General features: G+C 40.3%; 2 non-coding genes across 2 annotated transcripts; both read left to right on the top strand.

Moving 5' to 3' along the window:
- Positions 1-21,190: 21,190 nt before the first annotated feature.
- On the top strand, positions 21,191-21,298 carry LOC130978571 (small nucleolar RNA R71). Its single transcript, XR_009086194.1, has one exon. It is a non-coding gene; the product is annotated as a small nucleolar RNA R71 (small nucleolar RNA).
- Positions 21,299-25,912: 4,614 nt separating this feature from the next.
- LOC130978839 (small nucleolar RNA R71) lies at positions 25,913-26,019 on the top strand. The gene has a single exon (XR_009086450.1). It is a non-coding gene; the product is annotated as a small nucleolar RNA R71 (small nucleolar RNA).
- The last annotated feature ends 333 nt before the right edge of the window (positions 26,020-26,352 follow it).

The following is a 26,352-nucleotide window of genomic DNA, read 5'->3' as shown; positions in this document are numbered from 1 at the left end:
TGTCACTAACGCTCCAAGTGCCCCTACTCTCCACGTTAGAGCTCATGTTAACTAAGTTAAAGTGGCCACTAACGTGGTAGTGAATGCCATCTCCAACGTTAGTGACAAAGGTGAGTGTCACTAACGTTGGCTCATCAATCTTAGCTCCACGTTAACTTTCACGTTAGTGGTCTTAACGTGACCACTAACGTAGGCAATGCTAGTTTGATCCAACGTTAGTGACAAAGGTGAGTGTCACTAATGTTGGTATTGTTCCTCTCTTCCACGTTAGAGTTCACGTTAACTAAGTTAACGTGACTCTTAACGTGGCTCATTGCCAAATCTTGGAGCGTTAGTGGTGTTCACGTTTACCACTAACGTTGGAGCTTTCTTCTTCTCCACGTTAACTACCACATTAACCTAGTTAACGTGACAATTAACGTGGGCTTATGATGGCTTCACAGGCGTTATTGGTGATCACTTTTCTCCTTAACGTTGCAAGCTCTTCCCCATTCCACGTTAGTGGTCACGTTAACTAGGTTAAAGTGGCTACTAACGTGGTTCTTCCTTGCTTCCTTTGTCCTGAAATCAAGAAAATAAAGTGCATCAAAGCTCTAGTCAAAGTTATGAGATTATGCATCATCAATTTGTCATTCAATTCTTGTAAAAACCTTATGAAATCATGTGAAATTCACAATAGTTGCTTGAATCAAGGTGTGAGTGTATTTTCATCCAAAACTTGCCTTATTCTCTAAGAAGATGCATGAAACTACCCTAAAACAGTAAAGAAAAGGTCAGTGAAACTGGCCTAGATGCCCTGGCATCACAACACCAAACTTAAAGCTTGCTTGTCCCAAAGCAAGTACTGAGATATAGGAAGAATGAATGAAAGAACAAGAAAACAATATAGAAGTAGAATTCCTGGTTTATGGGGTTTCATGCATAGCAACTTAGGTTCTTTCCTTTACTAGGTTTCAGGCCTTTATCAAGTCCTTGGTTACTCTCTTGATTGCATCCTTTGAGACTTCTTAATTGTTGATCCTTCCCCCTTTTTTTCTTCAAGATTTATTGTATTCTTCTTTTGGCTAAGTGCTCTGTAAGAGGGCAACTCTTTATGATAAGCTTTCAGTCAGCACTCCCGAACCAGTTGGTTCAAGGTGCAAGGTGTTAAGACACCCCTAAGGACTTACTCCCTCAAGTCTCTTTCCCTCATACATACACACCACAGGCACATGGTTTGTTATTTTTCTTTCTTGAGACCTTGGTGTCTAGCACCTCTTTGGGTTACTAAGTGTTCTGTAGCAAGGGTCACTCTTGATAGTGGACTTTCAGCTGATAATCTCGGATTAGTTAATCCAAGTTACCAAGTGATGAGGCACCCCTAAGAGCTTATTCATCCAAGCATATCCCTTGCACATGAACACCACAGACACATGCCTCAATCTTAAAACCCTTGGTGCCTAGCATTGTTTCTTATTGTGTTTCTTTCCTTGTCACTTTTATTGCTCTTTCTCTTTTCTTATTGGGATCTTATTATTTAGTTAGTCTCATAGGATGTGTTTTAAGCATAGGATTCAGGATAGATAGTTGCCTTCTTTCCTTGTTGGTGAACCAACTTAGCTAACTAATCACCCTACCACAAACATTCAGGATTCACTTCACAAAATAACTCCACTCTTGTTCTTATCATAACATTTTCTTTTTGATTAACTAAAAGGACATGCATACAATTAAGAAAGATGAAGATGAAAACTAGGGACCTAGACTAGTGAGCATGGACCTAAGCAACAAGATCTTAAAGCAGAATTGAAAATCCTAAGCTACTCATGGAAGCATGTTCTATTTCATACATGATCTTCCTTATTTAAATCATGAAAGATAGACTAAGAAAGGTGATAAACCCATATTTCATGATTTATCTTGTGCTCAATTGAGTGGTTTTTATCAACTCTTTACCCACTTATTCATACTATTTGCATGGTTTTACATTTGCCTTCCTAATTATGTGCTTTGATTGAAAACATGCTTCTTTGGCCTTAAGTTCCCTATGTTTAATCCTCTCTTACTACCATTAGATGCCTTGATATGTGTGTTAAGTGTTTTCAGATATTATAGGGCAGGAATGGCTTGGAGGATGGGAAGGAAGCATGCAAAAGTGGAAGGAATACAATAAGTTGGAGAAATTGCTAAGCTGTCCAGCCTGACCTCTTCGCACTCAAACGGCTATAACTTTAGCTACAGAGGTCCAAACGACGCGGTTCCAATTGCGTTGGAAAGCTAACGTCCGGGACTTTGATTTGATATATAATTTGTCATAGCTGCCCTGACGCTAGACGACGCGAACGCGTGAGTCACGCGGACGCGTGACCTGGCAAGAACGCAACCCGCGTGGCCGCATGAGCGATGCGGCCGCGTCACTTTTCCGCGACCTGTACGGACCAGAAAGCGCTGGAAGTGACTTCTGGGCTGTTTCTGACTCAGTTTTCGGCCCAGAGAACACATATTAGAGTTTATAAAGTGGGGAAATGCATCCATTCACAATCATGCTATTCATAATTCTCTTTTTATTATTTAGATGTAGTTTTTAGAGAGAGAGGTTCTCTCCTCTCTCTTAGGATTAGAATTTAGGACTTCTCTTAGTTTTAAGAGTGACTCTCAATCCCAGGTTTATTGTTCCTTTCTATTTAATTTCGTTTCTATTTTTAGTCACTTTAGTACTTTAATTGAAATTTATCTTTTGAATTTGGCTTATGACTCTCATGTTAGAATTTTCTTAATTAATGTTATTTGAGGTATTTCAGTTTATGATTGTTTTATTTATGAATGCTTTTTATTTAATTCAGATAGTTTCCCTTTTGGCTTTGGTTGAATAATTGGTGACTCTAGAGTTATCAAACTCATTGTTGATTGAAAATTGGATTTCTTTATTTCATTAATTCATATTCCAATAACTCTAGCCTTTCCCAAGGAAGGACTATGACTTGAGGAATCAGAATTAATTCATCCACTTAACTTACCTTGATATAATTGGCTCATTACAATTGATAAGGATAACCAGGATAGGACTTCCAGTTCCCATACCTTGCCAAGAGTTTATTTTATAGTTATTTATTTATTTTTCTTATTATTTTTTGTGCAACATACATCCCCCTTACTTCCAAAACCCCAATTTTACCTTTTTCATAGCCAATAATAAGAACATACCTCCCTGCAATTCCTTGAGAAGACGACCCGAGGTTTAAATACTTCGGTTATTAATTTATTTAGGGGTTTGTTACTTGTGACAACCAAAACGTTTGTACGAAGGGATTTCTGTTAGTTTAGAAACTATATCTACAACACGACTATTTTTATAAATTCTTTACTAGCAAAAATCCTAACGTCAAAATGGCGCCGTTGCCGGAGAATTGCAAACGTGTGCCTTATTATTGGTTATTGTAAATATTTTTCAAAAAAATTTTTTTTTTAAAAAATTTTCTTCCTATCTTTTTCAAAAATTATATCTTTTTCAAAATATTTTCTTTTTATTAATTTTTGTTTTTATTTTCTCTTACTACCATGAACTCTCACCCCTTTGGCTATGAGTCTGGTTATAATTATGTTGCAGGAAGAGGAGATTATAATGACAACATGCACCATGGTTGGAACAATCAAAGAGATGGGAGGAGCCACAAGGATTTGAACAACCATCGTGGCAACAACCACCTCCAATGGACTATCAACAACCATTCTACAATGCATACCAAGATGATAGATATGGTGGACCCCCTTGTAGTTACCAACAAGACCCACCATATGCCTATGAACCCCCTCCTCCTCAATATAACTTTGAACCACCAGACCCACAAGTCCCTTTCCGCCATTCACCTCCATATGACCCTAACCCTCAACCACCATACCAACCACCTTATGAGCCATATGAACCATATATAGAACCACCCCAATACCAATCCAATTACTCCCACAAACTACCACTCCTCCATACACATTACCCATATCCATCAAAGTCAGAATCACAGGTTAGCCTCAAAGAATCAATGAAACAATGTACTGCAATCCTTCATCAACTGGAGCAAGCAATAGTGGAGAAGTTAAAGCAATTAGCTTCCCGACGTTCGGATACTCAAGGAACCCCCATGGCTTCATGTGGGCAATCTAATGAAGAACGTAGTATGAAGGAGATACTAGAAACTCCAGAGGACAACGAGGAACATGGCTTTGTATTGGAACAAGTAGAGGAAGCCATAACAGTTGCAGAGGAAGAAGTGGTTGAAGACTTAGGAGATGCTGAACCTCCATGGAAAAGTCAAGACATAGAACCTCCTTTCAAGACGGTTGCATTTGATGTTGAGGAGGGTGTACAACCTCCAAGGCATATCACAGTTGAAGACTTGGAAGAGGTTGATCAAGAGATGGAGATTCAAAAAGAAGAAGCACAACCTCCCATGCCCTTGGTAAGCAATGAAAAAAAGATTGAATTGGAAGAAAGCTACCAAGAGGAAGAGGTTGAAATTGAAGAAGCTTGCAAAGAGGTTGTAATTATCAGAGAAGAGCACAAGGGAGTGGAGCTTGCAATTTCATTAAAAATACCTCCACCTAAGTTGCCATCATCCTTCACAACATTCAAGTGGGTAAAATTCATATCCCTTAGCTTTCTAATTCCACTTGAATATGGGCTACTGGAGACGGATGGTCAACTTAGAGCTCTCTGTGGCATTAAGAGTAAGAAGAAGATGGTCGGAGATAAGATTTATCCTGCAAGGTTCAACATGGTTGTGTGTTCAACATTTAAACGCAAAGGTTGGTGTAGAGCTCAACTGAATGGGTCTAGGAAGTTGTCTGGCTGCTTCAGTGAGAATTCAGACTGTTTGCCACCCGGCTGAAATAATATTGCTCAACAAGAAGACGGGTGCAAAAGCAAGATTTGGGACCCGGAATTCACTCTAGAAATCAACACTCTTGGGGCCTTGTCACTTGCTTTAACTTGCTTGAAGGCTTTCTGCGCCTTGTTTGGGACCCCGGAGGCTACTGGAACTCCAAACATTGGTGGAGATTTCTGGATGAGTTCAAGCACAAGCCGCCATAACAAGAAGCTCCTCAAATGTCCAACTTAAGGACTTTAACTAAAAGTGCTAGGTGGGAGACAACCCACCATGGTATGATCGTTCTTTTTCAATTTATTGTATTTCGTTTTGTTTGTTTTTAAGTTTTATTTTATTTTATTGAACCTGGAATCATGCATAGCATTCACATTAAGTATTGCATTCTGCATACTGCACTCTGCATTTTTCAAAAAAAAAGAAAAAAGAAAAAACACGCACGCGACGCGGCAGCGTCGCTGACGCGTCCGCGTCACTAGTGCGCGAGGAAGAAAAGCATTGAACAGAGAGTCACGCGAGAGCGTGGCTAGAGCCGCGCCTTTAGCATCATTTGACTCCACGCGATCGCGTCGCTCACGCGACCGCGTCATGTGGAACTTTGGCCTCCCACGCGACCGCGTAACCCACGCGGCCGCGTGCCCTAAAAATCGACGTCAAAAAGGTGCATGGCCGAAAGTTGTGCTGGAATTGGGCTGGACTCGTGCTAGAAGCCCAAGCCCTCCCACGCGAACGCATGCCCCACGCGGCCGCGTTATTTTTCAAAAATGGCCATCCACGCAATGGCGTCACCCACGCGATCGCGTCACCCAAAATTTGGCAAAATAAGATTTTGAACAGAGAGTTGTGCGAGCGCGAGGCTGCCCTCGCGCCAGTCGCATAAATTGAGTCACGCGACTGCGTCGATTAACTTACAGCGCAAGTCGCGCGACCGCGTGCCCCACGCGTTCGCGTCGCTTACATCGCACAACTTATCCTGATTTGCCAAATATCTTATCTTTTCTTCCCCAATCCTAATTTCTTCTATCTTTTCTTCTTTCTTCTTTCTTTCTTACTTTACTTCTTTCCCTTCTCATTCTTCTTATCTTTTATTTTATTTTACTTAATTTATTTGCATATCTCATTCATCGCATCTTAATTTTGTGCATATTGTTTTTATTTTCTTTTCTGAATTTTTTATTTTTCCATTGGTGTTAAAAAAAAATTTCTTATTCTACTGTTGCATCTTTTCTTGAATTTATTTTGGTAACTTGTTTTACATTGTGGGATGATATTAATTATCTGCCAATGCCAATCTTTTATGATACTTGCACTCCATTTGCATTGGCATGAACTTGTATTGATACTTCCATTACCCACTCTCCTCCCCTATGTTACAAATTTTATACCACTGGTATGCCATGGCTTCTATTATTTTCTCACGTACATATTGAAGCTTCCATGTAAATGAGACCCTTATCATTTGGCATTAACCCACCCATACTTTATTTATTTTCTTATCTTTATTTCTGGGTTACTTTTCTTCCCTTTTTCTTTCAGGATGGCCACTCGGAGGGGAACCGGAAGACGTTTACATGGGGAGACTAACAAGTCCATCTGCACAATCCTTGAAGAAAGGCATCAGTTGGAACAACCCGTCCACCTGCACATCTCAGCATGCACTGAGGACGGTGCAATCTTTAAGTGTGGGGAGGTCGATACCGATCTTCATGGGTTAGTACTTTTTTGTCTCAAACACCAATGTTTAAATTTTCTTTGTAGATTAGTTGTTGCATTTGCATACTTGTTTGATTTTTGTGCATATTTTACCACTTGGTTGAAGTAATATTTTTTTTTTTAAGAAACTTTTTATAATATTTCACTAATTTAAATTAAAAACTTTTTGAATAACTTGTATGAAGAAATTTTATTTTGGAACATGGTTTAAAGCTTGAACACACAAAACCAGTGAGATTTTGAGCCTATTTGATTGGTTGCATTTTATCAACCAATATTTTATTTTTGGTGTGTATTTTTCTCTCTAAAATTGTGATCTTTGTCTTGCTTGATTCTATATTTCCATTATTTGATGTATGCATACACTTATATGATTGAGGCCTTTGTTTCACTGAGCTTACATACCCATATGACCTTAACCTTTTTATTATCTATTGCAAACCAATTTTGAGCCTATTTTACCCATTTGTTCTTTATTTTAGCACATCATTAACTCTAAGCGAAAAACAATAATGTCCTTAATTTGAATCCTTGGTTAGCTTAGACTAGTGAGAATGCTTATGAATTAAGTGTGGGGAAGAGTGGGTTTGGAAACATCTGGTTTGAGAATTGAGTATGTTAGAATTTTTTGAAAATGTGAAAGAAATATTCAGGACATGTTCATGCATTCAATAAATTAATCATATGCATTGAGAAAAACAAAAGAAAAAAAATATATAAAAAAAAGAGCAAAATAAGTGAAAGGGGACAAAATGCCCCAAAGTAAGTGGTGAAAGCAATGCATATGAGTTGTACTTGAAATTAGAATGCATGAATATGTGGAAAACATAGTTAATGGGAAGTCAGATTTTATATTATGATTACATCGATTGTCCTAAGTTAGGTGGAATAGTTTATGTTAATTAATGATTCAAATTTTAGTCCACTTGGCCAAATACAATCCTACCTTGACCCTAACCCCATTATAACCCTTAAAAGACCTCTTGATTTGTGTATTGGTGCATTAAATTTTTGTTGATTTTTAGATGAAGAGCAAGCTATAGAAAGCAAGATTAGTAGAGAATTAAGAGAATTGACCCTAGACACTTGAGAGTTAGAATGATATACACTACCAGTAAGGGTTCAGTGCTCAATTCTATGTTCCCTGCTTTCATGAGCTATCTTCTTCTTGCAAGTTATTTGTATTGTATTTTGTGATTTGAATTAGTGAAATCCAGTTCATATTTGTCTTGAAGAACTTATTTATTTTTAACCAAGTAGGTAGAAATATTTTGCATTTAGTTGCATTCATAGGTTGCATCTCATACATTCTACCATTCCTCTTTATCTTTATAGCTTCTCTTGAGTTTAGCATGAGGACATGCTAATGTTTAAGTGTGGGGAGGTTGATAAACCCATATTTCATGGTTTATCTTGTGCTCAATTGAGTGGTTTTTATCAACTCTTTACCCACTTATTCATACTATTTGCATGGTTTTACATTTGCCTTCCTAATTATGTGCTTTGATTGAAAACATGCTTCTTTGGCCTTAAGTTCCCTATGTTTAATCCTCTCTTATTACCATTAGATGCCTTGATATGTGTGTTAAGTGTTTTCAGATATTATAGGGCAGGAATGGCTTGGAGGATGGGAATGAAGCATGCAAAAGTGGAAGGAATACAATAAGTTGGAGAAATTGCTAAGCTGTCCAGCCTGACCTCTTTGCACTCAAACGGCTATAACTTTAGCTATAGAGATCCAAACGATGCGGTTCGAGTTGCGTTGGAAAGTTAACGTCCGGGGCTTCGATTTGATATATAATTTGCCATAGCTGCCTCGATGCTAGGCGACACGAACGCGTGAGTCACGCAGACGCGTGACCTGGCATGAACGCAACCCGCGCGGCCGCGTGAGCCATGCGGCCGTGTCACTTTTCTTCGACCTGTACGGACCAGAAAGCGCTGGAAGTGACTTCTGGGCTGTTTCTGACTCAGTTTTCGGCCCAGAGAACACATATTAGAGTTTATAAAGTGGGGGAATGCATCCATTCATAATCATGCTATTCATAATTCTCTTTTTATTATTTTAGATGTAGTTTTTAGAGAGAGAGGTTTTCTCCTCTCTCTTAGGATTAGGATTTAGGACTTCTCTTAGTTTTAAGAGTGACTCTCAATCCCAGGTTTACTGTTCCTTTCTATTTAATTTCGTTTCTATTTTTAGTCACTTTAGTACTTTAATTGAAATTTATCTTTTGAATTTGGCTTATGACTCTCATGTTAAGATTTTCTTAATTAATGTTATTTGAGGTATTTCAGTTTATGATTGTTTTATTTATGAATGCTTTTTATTTAATTCAGATAGTTTCCCTTTTGGCTTTGGTTGAATAATTGGTGACTCTAGAGTTATCAAACTCATTGTTGATTGAACATTGGATTTCTTCATTTCATTAATTCATATTCCAATAACTCTAGCCTTTCCCAAGGAAGGACTAGGACTTGAGGAATCAGAATTAATTCATCCACTTAACTTACCTTCATAGTTAGAGGTTAACAAAGTGGGAGAAAAATTCAATTCTCATTACAATTGATAAGGATAACCAGGATAGGACTTCCAGTTCCCATACCTTGCCAAGAGTTTATTTTATAGTTATTTATTTATTTTTCTTATTATTTTTTGTGCAACATACATCCCCCTTACTTCCAAAACCCCAATTTTACCTTTTTCATAGCCAATAATAAGAACATACCTCCCTGCAATTCCTTGAGAAGATGACCCGAGGTTTAAATACTTCGGTTATCAATTTATTTAGGGGTTTGTTACTTGTGACAACCAAAACGTTTGTACGAATGGATTTCTGTTAGTTTAGAAACTATATCTACAACGCGACTATTTTTATAAATTCTTTACTAGCAAAAATCCTAACGTCAATAGGACTCCACCACCTTTTACTCATGGGAATGCTTATGTTCTTTTGTCTTGGGATCCTCCCTGATTGCTTGAGTCCCCATTTCCTTTGTGCTTCCTGATCAGCTTCTTCCAGAAACCAGCATCCTCCATCTTCTTCTTTAATGCTTCCTTTTGTTGTTTCACCTTTCCCTCTTCTTGTTCTATTAAGTCTTTGTGGACTGATTCATAACTTGGGATGGCAAGGTGCAAGTTATGCATATGCCCAGTCACATAAGTGAACTTGGCTTGAGTGTTTATGCTAAACTCTTCCCTATGCAGTTGCCGTCATTCGTTAAGCACACTGAATTCGTTGAATGCTTTCATCTGAGCTTTCTGATGTTGGTTGAGTTCTTGAAGCTTGATGAGCGGATAATTTGTACACTTTTTGGCATTGTTTTTAGTATGTTTTTAGTAGTTTTAGTTGAGTTCTTAGTATATTTTTATTAGTTTTTAGTCAAAATTCACTTTTCTGGACTTTACTATGAGTTTGTGTGTTTTTCTGTGATTTCAGGTATTTTCTGGCTGAAATTGAGGGATCTGAGCAAAAATCTAATTCAGAGACTGAAAAGGACTGCAGATGCTGTTGGATTCTGACCTCCCTGCACTCGAAGTGGATTTTCTGGAGCTGCAGAGGCCCAATTGGCGCGCTCTCAATGGCGTTGGAAAGTAGACATCCTGGGCTTTCCAGCAATATATGATAGTCCATACTTTGCCCAAGATTTGATGGCCCAAACCGGCGTTCAAAGTCACTTACAGAAATTCCAGCGTTAAACGCCGGAACTGGCACCTAAATGGGAGTTAAACGCCCAAACTGGCACCAAAGCTGGCGTTTAACTCCAAGAAGAGTCTCTACACGAAAATGCTTCATTGCTCAGCCCAAGCACACACCAAGTGGGCCCGAAAGTGGATTTTTATGTCATTTACTCATCTCTGTACACCTTAGGCTACTAGTTTCTATAAGTAGGACCTTTTACTATTGTATTTGACATCTGGAGATCTTTGAATCTTTTGATCACTGGGAGGCTGGCCTCACGGCCATGCCTAGACCTTGTTCTTATGTATTTTCAACGGTGGAGTTTCTACACACCATAGATTAAGGTGTGGAGCTCTGCTGTACCTCGAGTATTAATGCAATTACTATTGTTCTTCTATTCAATTTCGGTTGTTCTTTGTACAAGATATCACTTGTTCTTCAACTTGATGAATGTGATGATCCGTGACACTCATCACCATTCTCACTTATGAACAAAGTGACTGACAACCACTCTTGTTCTACAAGCATACGAGGCTTAGTGAATATCTCTTGGATTCCTGATACACGATGCATGGTTGATCTCCTGACAACCGAGTGCTCGCCTGACAAACGAGCCAGCCATTCCGTGAGATCAGAGTCTTCGTGGTATAGGCGAGAACTGATGGCGACATTCAAGAGAATCCGGAAGGTCTAACCTTGTCTGTGGTATTCTGAGTAGGATTCAATGATTGAATGACTGTGACGTGCTTCAAACTCCTAGCAGGCGGGGCGTTAGTGACAGACGCAAAAGGATCGATGGATTTTATTCCGGCCTGACCGAGAACCGACAGCTGATTAGCCATATGCTGTGACAGAGCATGGGAACATTTTCACTGAGAGGATGGGAGGTAGCCACTGACAACGGTGAAACCCTACATGAGCTTGCCATGGAAAGGAGTAAGAAGGATTGGATGAAGACAGTAGGAAAGCAGAGAGACGGAAGGGAAGGCATCTTCATTCGCTTATCTGAAGCTCTCATCAATTATATACATAAGTATCTCTATCTTTATCTTTATGCTTTATTCGTTTATCACTATACCCATTTGAGTCTGCCTGACTGAGATTTACAAGGTGACCATAGCTTGCTTCATACCAACAATCTCCGTGGGATCGACCCTTACTCGCGTAAGGTTTATTACTTGGACGACCCAGTGCACTTGCTGGTTAGTTGTGTGAAGTTGTGTGTATGCCATGGTATTGAGCACCAAGTCTTTGGAGCCATTACCGGGGATTGTTTTGTGTAAAAGTAATGATCACAATTTCGTGCACCAAAGCTGTTTGTCTTGGAGCTCTTGCCGTTGGGTTACTTGATTGATGGTTTGGGTGAGTTGGGAATAATGCTCCTGCTGCAATTCCATTTGTTGTTTCTGCCACTCCCTTTGTTGATCCATCCAATTAGAAAGTAGTTCTTCTTGATGATCCAGCCTTTGAGATTGAACCCGCAGTTGTTGTTCTTGTCCCTCCATATAGCTCTTTGCCATATCCTCAATGGCTTCCTTGATGTGAAATAGATTTATATTGGTTGGATCAAATTGTCCTTCTTGCTGGTTTCCTGTTTGTTGGGGTTCTTCTTGGTGGAGTTCTTCTTGGTGGGGCTCTTTTTGTGCAGTTCTTTGTTGTTGAGCCGGTGTCACATAGTTTATGCATTGGAGCGTGACTAGCCTCTCACGATTTACCCATTGTGGATTGTTGTCTTCGAACACCACCTTGGCTTTCATGCATAGTCTTAGGATGGTGCTGGGGTACCAAAGTCTAGCACCCGGATCATTCTTCTCGGCTGAATCTTGGATCCCTTCAGCTATAATTTCATGCACATTGATGCTTCCACCCTTTACTAGGCAATGTACCATGGTGGCTCGAGCAATATTGACCTCAGAATTGTTTGCGGCTGGAAGGATAGATCTCCTTACTACCTCAAACCATCCCTTGGCTTCTGGGATAAGGTCTCCTATCCTAATGAACCTTGGTCTTTTGTCCGAGTATCTTTCCCAATCAGACCCAATGACACACATATCATTCACAATTTCTTCAAGTTCATTTTCTTCGGGAGCATTGCTTACTTTTGTTTGATAACTGAGTTCATTGAAATGTGGCGATTTCAGCTGAAGAGTCCTTGTTATAGCATTGGGGCTGAAGTCCACCTCTGTTCCTCTTACGTAACTTTTGAAGGTGGGGACCCTAGTACTGTCTTCTCTGACCGCATTTGCATAGAACTCCTTGATGAGGTTTGCATTTATCTTTGTCTCTGGGTTGGTGAGCTTTTCCCAACCCCTTTGTGCAATCTTCTCTCTGATCGTTGGGCACTCATCTTCGTTGAACTGGAATGTCAATTCTGGCAAGATTTTCTTGTTTTTGATCCGTTCATAGTGAAGCTCATGCAAGGTGGTTTTGAATCTCCCGGCATCGAAAGGAGGCTGCCCCATAGGCTCCTTCCCTCTTCGTCTCTTGGAGCTTGATGATGCCATGCAAGATGGTTGATGTGTTTGTTACTCACAAGATGGCTAGGATGGTGTGTATGAAAATTTTGGTGGATGATGAAATGTGTGTGTTCGAAAGAGGGAAGGGAGATGAATGAGAACAAGAAGTGTACGGAGAGGGGGTAGAATGAGGATCATTTATATAGAAGAATGGTGGGTGTTTGAAGGGTGTGGATTGATGGTGTTGTTTTGTGATGGACGGTTGGGGCTTGACCTTGGATGAGCACAAGGATCACCTCTTTTATGAGGGTTTTGGTTTGGTTTCCAAGGCTTCTCCAACTCCCAATGTTGCATGGCAACACTTTCCAAGATACTCCCCTTGGAGACAAGTGTATAAGTTCCTTGGTATAGTGGCCGAATCTCTCTTCCTTGATTGTCCTATCAAGAACCATCAATACCCCCTTTTTGATTTCCTATACAAGACAAAAAGGAATGCAAACTGTTAGTTGAGACTTTTAGTGGGAAGACTTAAGGTGTGAACTAGCTGCTAGAAAAAAATCTTTTTCTTTTGTTTTTTTAAAAACTAAATGCTTTTTATGAATATAAATCAATCAACCACAAAATTGTCCATGCATGCAGTACACCAAACTTGTTTGTGATCATATGGTGCAACAAGATTCGGGAATAATCTCTCTTCTTAGTGTACCTTGAACACCAAACTTAGCATGTACTATATGCTGCATGTAAGGGTTGTCAGCATTGATTTAAAAATCCATAAAATTTGCTTTATTACTACTATTAGAGATTAAAGAGAGAGGGTATAGAACATTGGTTGCCTACCATGAAGCACTTCTTTAGCGTCATTAGCTTGACGTTTGGTCCTTGTCAAGGTGGTTGGTAATGCTTAAAATCTTCCCCCTTGCAGTGAATCTGTTTCCATTGGCCTTGTTGACAAGTTCCACATGCTCTAAGGACAAGATTTTATTGATGGTGTACACTAGAGGCAGCTGAGATAGAATAGTGGGGAGGTGAGGTGGTATAGATGGAAAGTATGTAGAGACCACTTCATCTCCTGGAGAGAAATCTTCTATAGGAATCTTCTTGTTTTTCCATCCCCTTGGGACCATTTTTTTGTGTCCCTTGATGTCAATTTGTTCCTTGTGGCTTCCTCTTTAAGAATGGTTTTGTTGCCTATCTCGTATGACTCTGGTGGGTCTGGTTCCTTTTGGACTACACTTGGCTGTTGCTCCTTCTGATCATATTGGTTGTTAGCCACAGGAGTTCTTAGGGGTAGTGCTTGAGCTCCCTTGTTTGACTCTTCCTTTAGCTCTTTGTTATCATGATCTGCTTCTTGTGAGAGTTTGAAAACATTGAAGGTAAGCTGCTCATCATGTATTCTCAATACTAGCTCTCCTCGCTCCACATCTATAAGTGCTTTGGCTGTGGCTAAGAATGGCCTTCCCAGAATGATGGGGTGAATAGGATTCTCATCCATTTCCAGGATGACAAAGTCTGTGGGGAGGAAGTAGTTCCCAACCTTCACTAACACATTCTCAACCACTCCTATTGCCTGTTTTTGAGTTTTGTCAGTTAATTTGATGATTACATCTGTGGGTGTTAGCTCATTGATTTGAAGCTTTTTCATGAGAGATAGAGGCATTAGGTTGATACTTGCTCCCAAATCACAGAGTCCCTTATCAATCATTGTTTCTCCTATAGCACAGGGAATGTGGAAATTCCCTGGATCCTTCTTCTTTGTAGGTGGCTCTATTTGAATGAGAGGACTGCAATCCCTGTTCATCTTTATTGTTTGTCCACCCTTCAATGAGCTCTTTCTGGCTAGTAGCTCCTTTATATACTTGATGTAGGAGGGCATTTGCTGGAGGGCCTTAATGAATGGTATATTTACATTAAGAGATGCAAACATGTCGAGGAATATTGAATACATTCTCCCTGCTACACCACCCTTAAGCCTTTGGGGGAAGGGTGCATATGGGTTCAGTATCTCCCTCTCCTTCAGCTCTTCCTTGAGTGTGAGTTGTGGTGCAGTGTTTCTTTCTTCATGATTTTCCTTTGGACTGTCTTGGAGGTGTTCTACTTCCTCCATATTCCTCTCATCACTTGTGGTGATCATCTTACATTCTTCCCACCTTACTTTCTTTGTTTCTCCTCTTGGATTCTTCTCTTTGTCACTTGGAAAACCATCAGTCGGTTTGGGAATTTGTTGAGCTAGATACCTGGTCGGCGAAATTGTGAACTATACTTTTTCACAACTCTCATAATCCCTGGTAATGGCTCCAAAAACTTGGTGCGCTTAATACCATGGCATTACACAACTTCGCACAACTAACCAGCAAGTGCACTGGGTCGTCCAAGTAATAAAACCTTACGTGAGTAAGGGTCGATCCCACGGAGATTGTTAGTATTGAAGCAAGTTATGGTCATCTTGTAAATCTTAGTCAGGCAAACTCAGATATATATGGTGATGAACGAAAATAACATAAAAGATAAAGATAGTGATACTTATGTATATCATTGGTGTATGAGCTTCAGACAAGTGTATGAAGATGCCTTCCCTTCCGTCTCTCTGCTTTCCTACAGCCTTCATCCAATCCTTTCTTACTCCTTTCCATGGCAAGCTCGTATAGGGTCTCACTGTTGTCAGCAGCTACCTCCCATCCTCTCAGTGAAAGCGATTGCATATGTCCTGTCACGGCATAGCGGAATTCATCTGTCGGTTCTCAATCAGGCGCGGAATAGAATCCAGTGATTCTTTTGCGTTATCACTAACGCCCCCGCCCTCAGGGTTTGAAGCACGTCACAGTCATTCAGTCATTGAATCCTACTCAGAACACCACAGACAAGGTTAGACCTTCCGGATTCTCTTGAATGCTGCCATCAGGTCCTGCCTATACCACGAAGACTCCGAAGAATCCAAGAGATATTCACTAAGCCTCGAATGCTTGTAGAACAAGAATGGTTGTCAATCACCTTGTTCATAGGTGAGAGTGGTGATGGGCGTCAATCATCACCATCATCATGTTGAAGAACAAGTGATATCTTGGTAAAAGAACAAGCGGAATTGAATGGAAGAACAATAGTAATTGCATTAATACTCGAGGTACAGCAGAGCTCCACACCCTTAATCTATGGTGTGTAGAAACTCCACCGTTGAAAATACATAAGAACAGGGTCTAGGCATGGCCGAATGGCCAGCCTCCCAGAGGTCTAAGATAGCATAAAACAAAGATAGCTACCAAAGTCTCGATAGCTACCAAAGTCTCGATACAAATACAATAGTAAAAGGTCCTACTTATAGATAACTAGTAGCCTAGGTGTACAAAGATGAGTAAATGACATAAAAATCCACTTCCGGGCCCACTTGGTGTGTGCTTGGGCTGAGCAATCAAGGAAATTCGTGTAGAGAACTTTTCTGGAGTTAAACGCCAGCTCCCATGCCAGTTTGGGCGTTTAACTCCAACTTTTATTCCTGTTCCGGCGTTTAACGCTGGAATTCCTGAGGCCGGATTGCTTTGCGGGTTTGGGCCATCAAATCTTGGACAAAGTATGGACTATTATATATTGCTGGAAAGCCCTGGATGTCTACTTTCCAACGCCGTTGAGAGCGCGCCAATTGGGCTTCTGTAACTCCAGAAAATCCACTTCGAGTGCAGGGAGGTCAGAATCCAACAGCATCTGCAGTCCTTTTTGGTCTCTGAATCAGATTTTTGCTCAGGTCCCTCAATTTCAGCCAGAAAATACCTGAAATCACAGAAAAACACACAAACTCATAGTAAAGTCCAGAAAAGTGAATTTTAAATAAAAACTAATAAAAATGTACTAAAATCTAACTAAAAGATATCAAAAACATACTAAAAACAATGCCAAAAAGTATACAAATTATCCGCTCATCACAACACCAAACTTAAATTGTTGCTTGTCCTCAAGCAACTGAAAATCAAATAGGATAAAAAGAAGAGAATATGCAATGAACTCCAAAAACATCTATGAAGATCAGTATTAATTAGATGAGCGGGGCTTTTAACTTTTTGCCTCTGAATAGTTTTGGCATCTCACTCTATCCCTTGAAATTCAGAATGGTTGGCTTCTTTAGGAACTCAGAGTCCAGATAGTGTTAATGATTCTCCTAGTAAAGTATGATGATTCTTGAACATAGCTATTTATTGAGTCTTGGCTGTGGCCCAAAGCACTCTGTCTTCCAGTATTACCACCGGATACATACATGCCACAGACACATAATTGGGTGAACCTTTTCAGATTGTGACTCAGCTTTGCTAAAGTCCCCAATTAGAGGTGTCCAGGGTTCTTAAGCACACTCTTATTTGCCTTGGATCACAACTTTATTTCTTTTCTTTTTCTTTCTTTTTTTTTCGATTTTTTTTTTTTTTGAATAGCTTTTTCTTGCTTCAAGAATCATTTTATTGATTTTTCAGATCCTCAGTAACATGTCTCCTTTTTCATCATTCTTTCAAGAGCCAACATTCATGAACCACAAATTCAAGATACATATGCACTGTTTACACATACATTCAGAGAACAAAAATATTGCCACCACATCAAAATAATTAAACTATTATAAAATTCAAAATTCATGCAATTCTTCCTTTTTCAATTAAGCACATTTTTATTCAAGAAAGGTGATGGATTCATAGGACATTCATAACTTTAAGGCATAGACACTAAGACACTAATGATCATAAGACACAAGCATGGATAACATAAAGCACTAAAAATTTCGAAAAACAAGGGAATAAAGAACAAGGAAATCAAGGAATGGGTCCACCTTAGTGATGGCGGCTCTTCCTTGCTTTTGAAGGTCCTATGGAGTGCTTGAGCTCCTCAATGTCTCTTCCTTGTCTTTGTTGCTCCTCCCTCATGATTCTTTGATCTTCTCTAATTTCATGGAGGAGAATGGAGTGTTCTTGATGCTCCACCCTTAGTTGTCCCATGTTGGAACTTAATTCTCCTAGGGAGGTGTTTAGTTGCTCCCAATAGTTTTGTGGAGGAAAGTTCATCCCTTGAGGAATCTCAGGGATTTCTTGATGAGAGGGGTCTCTTGTGTATTCCATCCTTTTCTTGGTGATGGGCTTGTCCTCATCAATGGGGATATCTCCTTCTATGTCAACTCCAACTGAATAACAGAGGTGACAAATGAGGTGAGGAAAGGCTAACCTTGCCACAGTGGAGGTCTTGTCCGCCACCTTATAGAGTTCTTGGGCTATAACCTCATGAACCTCTATTTCCTCTCCAGTCATGATACTATGGATCATGATGGCCCGGTCTATGGTAACTTCGGACCGGTTGCTAGTGGGAATGATTGAGCGTTGTATGAACTCTAACCATCCTCTAGCCACGGGTTTGAGGTCATGCCTTCTCAATTGGACCGGCTTTCCTCTTGAATCTTGCTTCCATTGTGCGCCCTCTTCACATATGACTGTGAGGACTTGGTCCAACCTTTGATCAAAGTTGACCCTTCTAGTGTAAGGATGCTCATCTCCTTGCATCATAGGCAAGTTGAACGCCACCCTCACACTCTCCGGACTAAAATCCAAGTATTTCCCCCGAACCATAGTAAGATAATTCTTTGGATTCGGGTTCACACTTTGGTCATGGTTCTTGGTGATCCATGCATTGGCATAGAACTCTTGAACCATCAAGATTCCGACTTGTTGAATGGGGTTGGTAAGTACTTCCCAACCTCTTCTTCGGATCTCATGGCGGATCTCCGGATATTCACCCTTTTTGAGTGAAAAGGGGACCTCGGGGATCACCTTCTTCAAGGCCACAACTTCATAGAAGTGGTCTTGATGCACCCTTGAGAGGAATCTATCCATCTCCCATGACTCGGAGGTGGAAGCTTTTGCCTTCCCTTTCCTCTTTTTAGAGGTTTCTCCGGCCTTGGATGCCATAAATGATTATGAAAAAGCAACGCTTTTACCACACCAAACTTAAAATGTTTGCTCGTCCTCGAGCAAAAGAAGAAAGAAAGGAGTAGAAGAAGAAGAAATGAGGAAGAGGGGGAGGGTAGTGTGTTCGGCCAAAGGGGGAAGAAGTGGTCTTTAGGTTGTGTGAAAATGAAGGGTTGAAGAAGGGTATTTATAGGAGAGAGGGGGGTAAAGGTTCGGCCATTTGAGGGTGGGTTTGGGAGGGAAAGTGGTTTGAATTTGAAGGGTGAGGTTGGTGGGGTTTTATGAAGGATGGATGTGAGTGGTGAAGAGAAAGATGGGATTTGATAGGTGATGGGTTTTTGGGGAAGAGGTGTTGAGGTGATTGGTGAATGGGGGAAGAAGAGAGAGAGTGATGGTAGGGTCCTGTGGGGTCCACAGATCCTGTAGTGTCAAGGAAAAGTCATCCCTGCACCATATGTTGCTCAAAACCACGTTTTGAGGCATTTCTGGCGTTAAACGCCGGGCTGGTGCCCATTCCTGGCGTTTAACGCCAGGTTGTTGCCCTTTACTGGCGTTTAACGCCAGTCTGGTGCCCCTTTCTGGCGTTAAACGCCCAGAAGGGTGCCAGACTGGGCGTTAAACGCCCAACTGCTAGGCTGACTGGCGTTTGAACGCCAGCAGCATCTTCCTCCAGGGTGTGCTGTTTTTCTTCCTGTTTTTCATTTTGTTTTTGCTTTTTTCATTGTTTTTGTGACTTCTTATGATCATCAACCTACAAAAAAGATAAAATAACAAAAGAAAATAATTAATTATAAAACATTGGGTTGCCTCCCAACAAGCGCTTCTTTAGTGTCATTAGCTTGACAGAGGACTCCCATGGAGCCTCAGAAACACTCAGAACCGTGTTGAAACCTCCCAACACCAAACTTAGAGTTTGAATGTGGGGTTTCAACACCAAACTTAGAGTTTGGTTGTGGCCTCCCAACACCAAACTTAGAGTTTGACTGTGGGGGCTCTGTTTGGCTCTGTTTTGAGAGAAGCTCTTCATGCTTCCTCTCCATGATGATAGAGGGATATCCTTGGGCCTTAAACACCATGGATTCTTCATTCACTTGAATGATCAACTCTCCTCTATCAACATCAATCACAGCCTTTGCTGTGGCTAGGAATGGTCTGCCAAGGATGATGGATTCATCCATGCACTTCCCAGTCTCTAGGACTATGAAATCAGTAGGAATGTAATGGTCTTCAATCTTCACCAAAACATTCTCTATAAGTCCATGAGCTTGTTTTCTTGAATTGTCTGCCATCTCTAATGAGATTCTTGCAGCTTGCACCTCAAGGATCCCTAATTTCTCCATTACAGAGAGGGGCATGAGGTTTACACTTGACCCTAAGTCACACAAGGCATTCTTGAAGGTCATGGTGCCTATGGTACAAGGTATAGAAAACTTCCCAGGATCCTGCCTCTTTTGAGGTAGTTTCTGCCTAGACAAGTCATCCAGTTCTTTGGTGAGCAAGGGAGGTTCATCCTCCCAAGTCTCATTTCCAAATAACTTGTCATTTAGTTTCATGATTGCTCCAAGGTATTTAGCAACTTGCTCTTCAGTAACATACTCATCCTCTTCAGAGGAAGAATACTCATCAGAGCTCATGAATGGCAGAAGTAAGTCCAATGGAATCTCTATGGTCTCATTTTGAGCCTCAGATTCCCATGGTTCCTCATTGGGGAACTCACTGGAGGCCAGTGCACGCCCATTGAGGTCTTCCTCAGTGGCGTTCACTGCCTCTCCTTCCTCCCAGAATTCGGCCATGTCTATGGCTTTGCACTCTCCTTTTGGATTTTCTTCTGTATTACTTGGGAGAGTGCTAGGAGGGAGTTCAGTAACTTTCTTGCTCAGCTGACCCACTTGTCCTTCCAAATTTCTGATGGAGGACCTTGTTTCATTCATGAAACTTTGAGTGGTCTTTATTAGATCAGAGACCATTGTTGCTAAGTCAGAAGTATTCTGCTTAGAACTCTCTGTCTGTTGCTGAGAAGATGATGGAAAAGGCTTGCCATTGCTAAACCTGTTTCTTCCACCATTATTGTTATTGAAACCTTGTTGAGGTCTCTCTTGATTCTTCCATGAGAGATTTGGGTGATTTCTCCATGAAGAATTATAGGTGTTTCCATAGGGTTCTCCTAGGTAATTCACCTCTTCCATGGAAGGGTTCTCAGGATCATAAGCTTCTTCCTTAGATGAAGCATCCTTAGTACTGTTTGGTGCATTTTGCATTCCAGACAGACTTTGAGAAATCAAATTGACTTGTTGAGTCAATATCTTATTCTGAGCCAATATGGCATTCAGAGTGTCAATCTCAAGAACTCCTTTCTTCTGACTAGTCCCATTGTTCACAGGATTTCTTTCAGAAGTGTACATGAATTGGTTATTTGCAACCATTTCAATCAGTTCTTGAGCTTCAGTAGGCGTCTTCTTCAGATGAAGAGATCCTCCTGCAGAGCTATCCAAGGACATCTTAGATAGTTCAGAGAGACCATCATAGAAAATACCTATGATGCTCCATTCAGAAAGCATGTCAGAAGGACATTTTCTGATTAATTGTTTGTATCTTTCCCAAGCTTCATAGAGGGATTCTCCATCCTTTTGTCTAAAGGTTTGGACTTCCACTCTAAGCTTACTCCATCTTTGTGGTGGAAAGAATTTTGCCAAGAAGGCATTGACTAGCTTTTCCCAAGAGTCCAGGCTTTCTTTAGGTTGAGAATCCAACCATATTCTAGCCCTGTCTCTTACAGCAAAAGGGAATAGCATCAGTCTATAGACCTCAGGGTTAACCCCATTAGTCTTGACTGTGTCACAGATTTGCAAGAATTCAGCTAAAAACTGATGAGGATCTTCCATTGGAAGTCCATGGAACTTGCAATTCTGTTGCATTAGAGAAACTAATTGAGGCTTAAGCTCAAAGTTGTTTGCTCCAATGGCAGGGATAGAGATGCTTCTCCCATAAAAATCAGGAGTAGGTGCAGTAAAGTCACCCAGCACCTTCCTTGCATTGTTTGCATTGTTGTTGTTTTCTGCTGCCATGTTTTCTTCCTTGAAGAATTCGGTCAGGTCCTCTTAAAGAGAGTTGTGCTTTGGCTTCTCTTAGCTTTCTCTTCAGAGTCCTTTCGGGTTCAGGATCAGCTTCAACAAGAATGCCTTTGTCCTTGCTCCTGCTCATATGAAAGAGAAGGGAACAAGAAAATGTGGAATCCTCTATGTCACAGTATAGAGATTCCTTTAAGTGTCAGAGGAAAAGAGAAATAGAAAGAAGAAGGAGAAGATAAATTCGAACTTTAGTTAGATAAGGTTCGAATTGTGCATTGAGAAGGAGTGGCACTCCATAAATAGAAGGATGTGGGAAGGAGGGAAGTTTATTTTCGAAAATCAAGTGAAAAATTTTGAAGTTATTTTGAAAAACATTAATTAATTTTCGAAAATAAAAGTGGAAAAGAAACCAAGTGATTTTTGAAAAAGATTTTGAAATTAGAAATTAAAAAGATTTGATTGAAAACTGTTTTGAAAAAGATGTGGTTAAAAAGATTTAAAAAAAGTGTGATTGAGAAGATATGATTTGAAAACTATTTGAAAAGATATGATTTTAAAAATGAATGACTTGCTTAACAAGAAAAGATATGATTTGAAACATTCAAACCTTTCTCAACAGAAAAGGTAACAATCTTGTGATGTTCAATCAAATCATTAATTGTTAGTAAGTATCTTTTAAAAAGGAAAGAAATTGATTTTGAAAACATTTGATTGAAAAGATTTGATTTGAAAAAGATTTGATTTTGAAAAATTTGAAAAAAATTGATTTGAAAACAAAATCTTCCCCCTGCACCATCCTGGCGTTAAACGCCCAGAATGGTATACATTCTGGCGTTTAACGCCCAAAATGCTACCTCTTTGGGCGTTAAACGCCCAACCAGGTACCCTGGCTGGCGTTTAAACGCCAGTCTGCCTTCTTCACTGGGCATTTTTGAATGCTCAGCTTTTTCTGTATAATTCCTCTGCAGCATGTTTTGAATCTTCAATTCTTTGTATCATTGACTTGAAAGGACACAAATTAAAAATATTTTTGGATTTTTTTGATAATCAAAATGCAAAAGGAATCAATTAACAATGCATGCAAGACACCAAACTTAGCAGTTTGTGTACTACTGACACTAACAACATGAAAATGCATATGAGACACACAAAATACTTCAAGTCAATAGAATTCAAAGATCAAAACAAAGAAATATATGCATGGATTCGAAAAATATAACAAAAACATGCATTTGACACTAAACTTAAGATGAGACTCTAGACTCAAACAAGAAATATTTTTGGGATTTTATGGTTTTGCAAATTTTTTTGTATTTTTCGAAAATTAAGTGAAAAAAAAGTATCAAAATTCTTAATGAGAATTCCAGGAATCAGTGCAATGCTAGTCTAAGGCTCCGGTCCAGGAATTAGACATGGCTTCACAGCCAGCCAAGCTTTCAAAGAAAGCTTCGGTCCAAAACACTAGACATGACCAAGGTCAGCCAAGCCTTAGCAAATCACTGCTCCAACAGCAAGATTGATACGAAATCAACAAGCTCTTGTGGTGATAAGTTGAAACCTCGGTCCAATCAGATTAGACATGGCTTCTCAGCCAGCCAGATTTCAACAAATCATCATGAAACTCTAGAATTCACCTTCAAGAATTTCGAAAAAAATACCTAATCTAAGCAACAAGATGAACCGTCAGTTGTCCAGCCTAAACAATCCCGGGCAATAACACCAAAAATTTGATGTTGTTGCCGGATCTTGGCTCTGATGTTACCAAAAGCTTGCTCAAAACATGAACAATCCCCGGCAACGGCGCCAAAAACTTGGTCGGCGAAATTGTGAACTATACTTTTTCACAACTCTCATAATCCCTGGTAATGGCTCCAAAAACTTGGTGCGCTTAATACCATGGCATTACACAACTTCGCACAACTAACCAGCAAGTGCACTGGGTCGTCCAAGTAATAAAACCTTACGTGAGTAAGGGTCGATCCCACGGAGATTGTTAGTATTGAAGCAAGTTATGGTCATCTTGTAAATCTTAGTCAGGCAAACTCAGATATATATGGTGATGAACGAAAATAACATAAAAGATAAAGATAGTGATACTTATGTATATCATTGGTGTATGAGCTTCAGACAAGTGTATGAAGATGCCTTCCCTTCCGTCTCTCTGCTTTCCTACAGCCTTCATCCAATCCTTTCTTACTCCTTTCCATGGCAAGCTCGTATAGGGTCTCACTGTTGTCAGCAGCTACCTCCCATCCTCTCAGTGAAAGCGATTGCATATGTCCTGTCACGGCATAGCGGAATTCATCTGTCGGTTCTCAATCAGGCGCGGAATAGAATCCAGTGATTCTTTTGCGTTATCACTAACGCCCCCGCCCTCAGGGTTTGAAGCACGTCACAGTCATTCAGTCATTGAATCCTACTCAGAACACCACAGACAAGGTTAGACCTTCCGGATTCTCTTGAATGCTGCCATCAGGTCCTGCCTATACCACGAAGACTCCGAAGAATCCAAGAGATATTCACTAAGCCTCGAATGCTTGTAGAACAAGAATGGTTGTCAATCACCTTGTTCATAGGTGAGAGTGGTGATGGGCGTCAATCATCACCATCATCATGTTGAAGAACAAGTGATATCTTGGTAAAAGAACAAGCGGAATTGAATGGAAGAACAATAGTAATTGCATTAATACTCGAGGTACAGCAGAGCTCCACACCCTTAATCTATGGTGTGTAGAAACTCCACCGTTGAAAATACATAAGAACAGGGTCTAGGCATGGCCGAATGGCCAGCCTCCCAGAGGTCTAAGATAGCATAAAACAAAGATAGCTACCAAAGTCTCGATAGCTACCAAAGTCTCGATACAAATACAATAGTAAAAGGTCCTACTTATAGATAACTAGTAGCCTAGGTGTACAAAGATGAGTAAATGACATAAAAATCCACTTCCGGGCCCACTTGGTGTGTGCTTGGGCTGAGCAATCAAGGAAATTCGTGTAGAGAACTTTTCTGGAGTTAAACGCCAGCTCCCATGCCAGTTTGGGCGTTTAACTCCAACTTTTATTCCTGTTCCGGCGTTTAACGCTGGAATTCCTGAGGCCGGATTGCTTTGCGGGTTTGGGCCATCAAATCTTGGACAAAGTATGGACTATTATATATTGCTGGAAAGCCCTGGATGTCTACTTTCCAACGCCGTTGAGAGCGCGCCAATTGGGCTTCTGTAGCTCCAGAAAATCCACTTCGAGTGCAGGGAGGTCAGAATCCAACAGCATCTGCAGTCCTTTTTGGTCTCTGAATCAGATTTTTGCTCAGGTCCCTCAATTTCAGCCAGAAAATACCTGAAATCACAGAAAAACACACAAACTCATAGTAAAGTCCAGAAAAGTGAATTTTAAATAAAAACTAATAAAAATGTACTAAAATCTAACTAAAAGATATCAAAAACATACTAAAAACAATGCCAAAAAGTATACAAATTATCCGCTCATCAATACCCTACTTGAGACTCTAGTCTCTTGATGTTTTTCCCTTGATTTTTGATATTGGCTCGCACTTTCTCCTTAAACACCTTATTGTCTTGGATTTCTCTACATATGTCTTCAAGTAGAGTCTCAATCTTTGAAAGTCTATCCTCGGTTAGTGATGGTGGGTTGGGATTAGGTGGTTGTTGATAGGACCTCTGTGAGGGATGTTGGTGAGTTGCATTGTTGTTGGGGTTGTGGTTGTGGCATCTCTGGTCTTGGCCTTGGTCTTGTTGATTTCCCCACCCAAAGTTGGGGTGATTTCTCCATCCAGAGTTGTAAGTTTTGGAGTATGAATAATGGATTTGTCTAGGTGAGTTTCCAACATAGTTGGCTTGTTCCCAGTCACCTTTTTCTCCTATATTCACTCCTTTTTGAGCTGGTGATGAAGTGATGACTGTTGCAACTTGGTTTTCCTCCACCTTCTTGGTAAGATCTGCTAGCTGCTTGGTGATCATCTTATTTTGAGCTAGCAATGCATCCATGTGGTTCAGCTCCATTACTCCTCGAGTGTTGCTTCTTTCAGAGGCATAAAAGTAGTCATTCTCAGCTACTGTTTCAATGACATCTATGGCTTCTTCAATGGTTTTCTTCTTGTTTAGAGAGCCCCTTGATGAATGGTCTACAACCTTCTTTGACTCATAAGAAAGACCTTCATAGAAAATGTGAAGTTGAACCCATTCATTGAACATATTTGGTGGGCATCTTCTTGTTAAGTCCTTGAACCTCTCCCATGCCTCATAGAGAGTCTCACCATCTTATTGCCTGAAGGTTTTCACCTCAGCTCTCAGCCTGTTAATTCTTTGAGGAGGGTAGAATCTTGCCAAAAATTTGTTCACCACATCTTCCCAATTTGTCAAGCTCTCCTTTGGGAAGGATTCAAGCCACTTGAATACTTTGTCCCTGAGTGAAAAAGGGAACAAAAGCAGCCTATAGACATCCGGGTAGACTCCATTAGACTTCACAGTGTCACAAATTCTCAGGAAGGTGGTTAGATGTTGATTGGGGTCTTCGTGAGCACTTCCTCTAAATGAGCAATTGTTCTGCACAAGGGTGATTAGCTGGGGTTTTAATTCAAAGTTGTTGGCATGTATGGTGGGCTTTTGGATGCTACTTCCACAGTTTCC

Source organism: Arachis stenosperma, chromosome 4, assembly GCF_014773155.1.
Source record: "Arachis stenosperma cultivar V10309 chromosome 4, arast.V10309.gnm1.PFL2, whole genome shotgun sequence".
Classification (NCBI taxonomy): Eukaryota; Viridiplantae; Streptophyta; class Magnoliopsida; order Fabales; family Fabaceae; genus Arachis; species Arachis stenosperma.
Note: the sequence above shows the minus strand (reverse complement) of the source record. Positions and strands in the feature narration are given on the sequence as shown.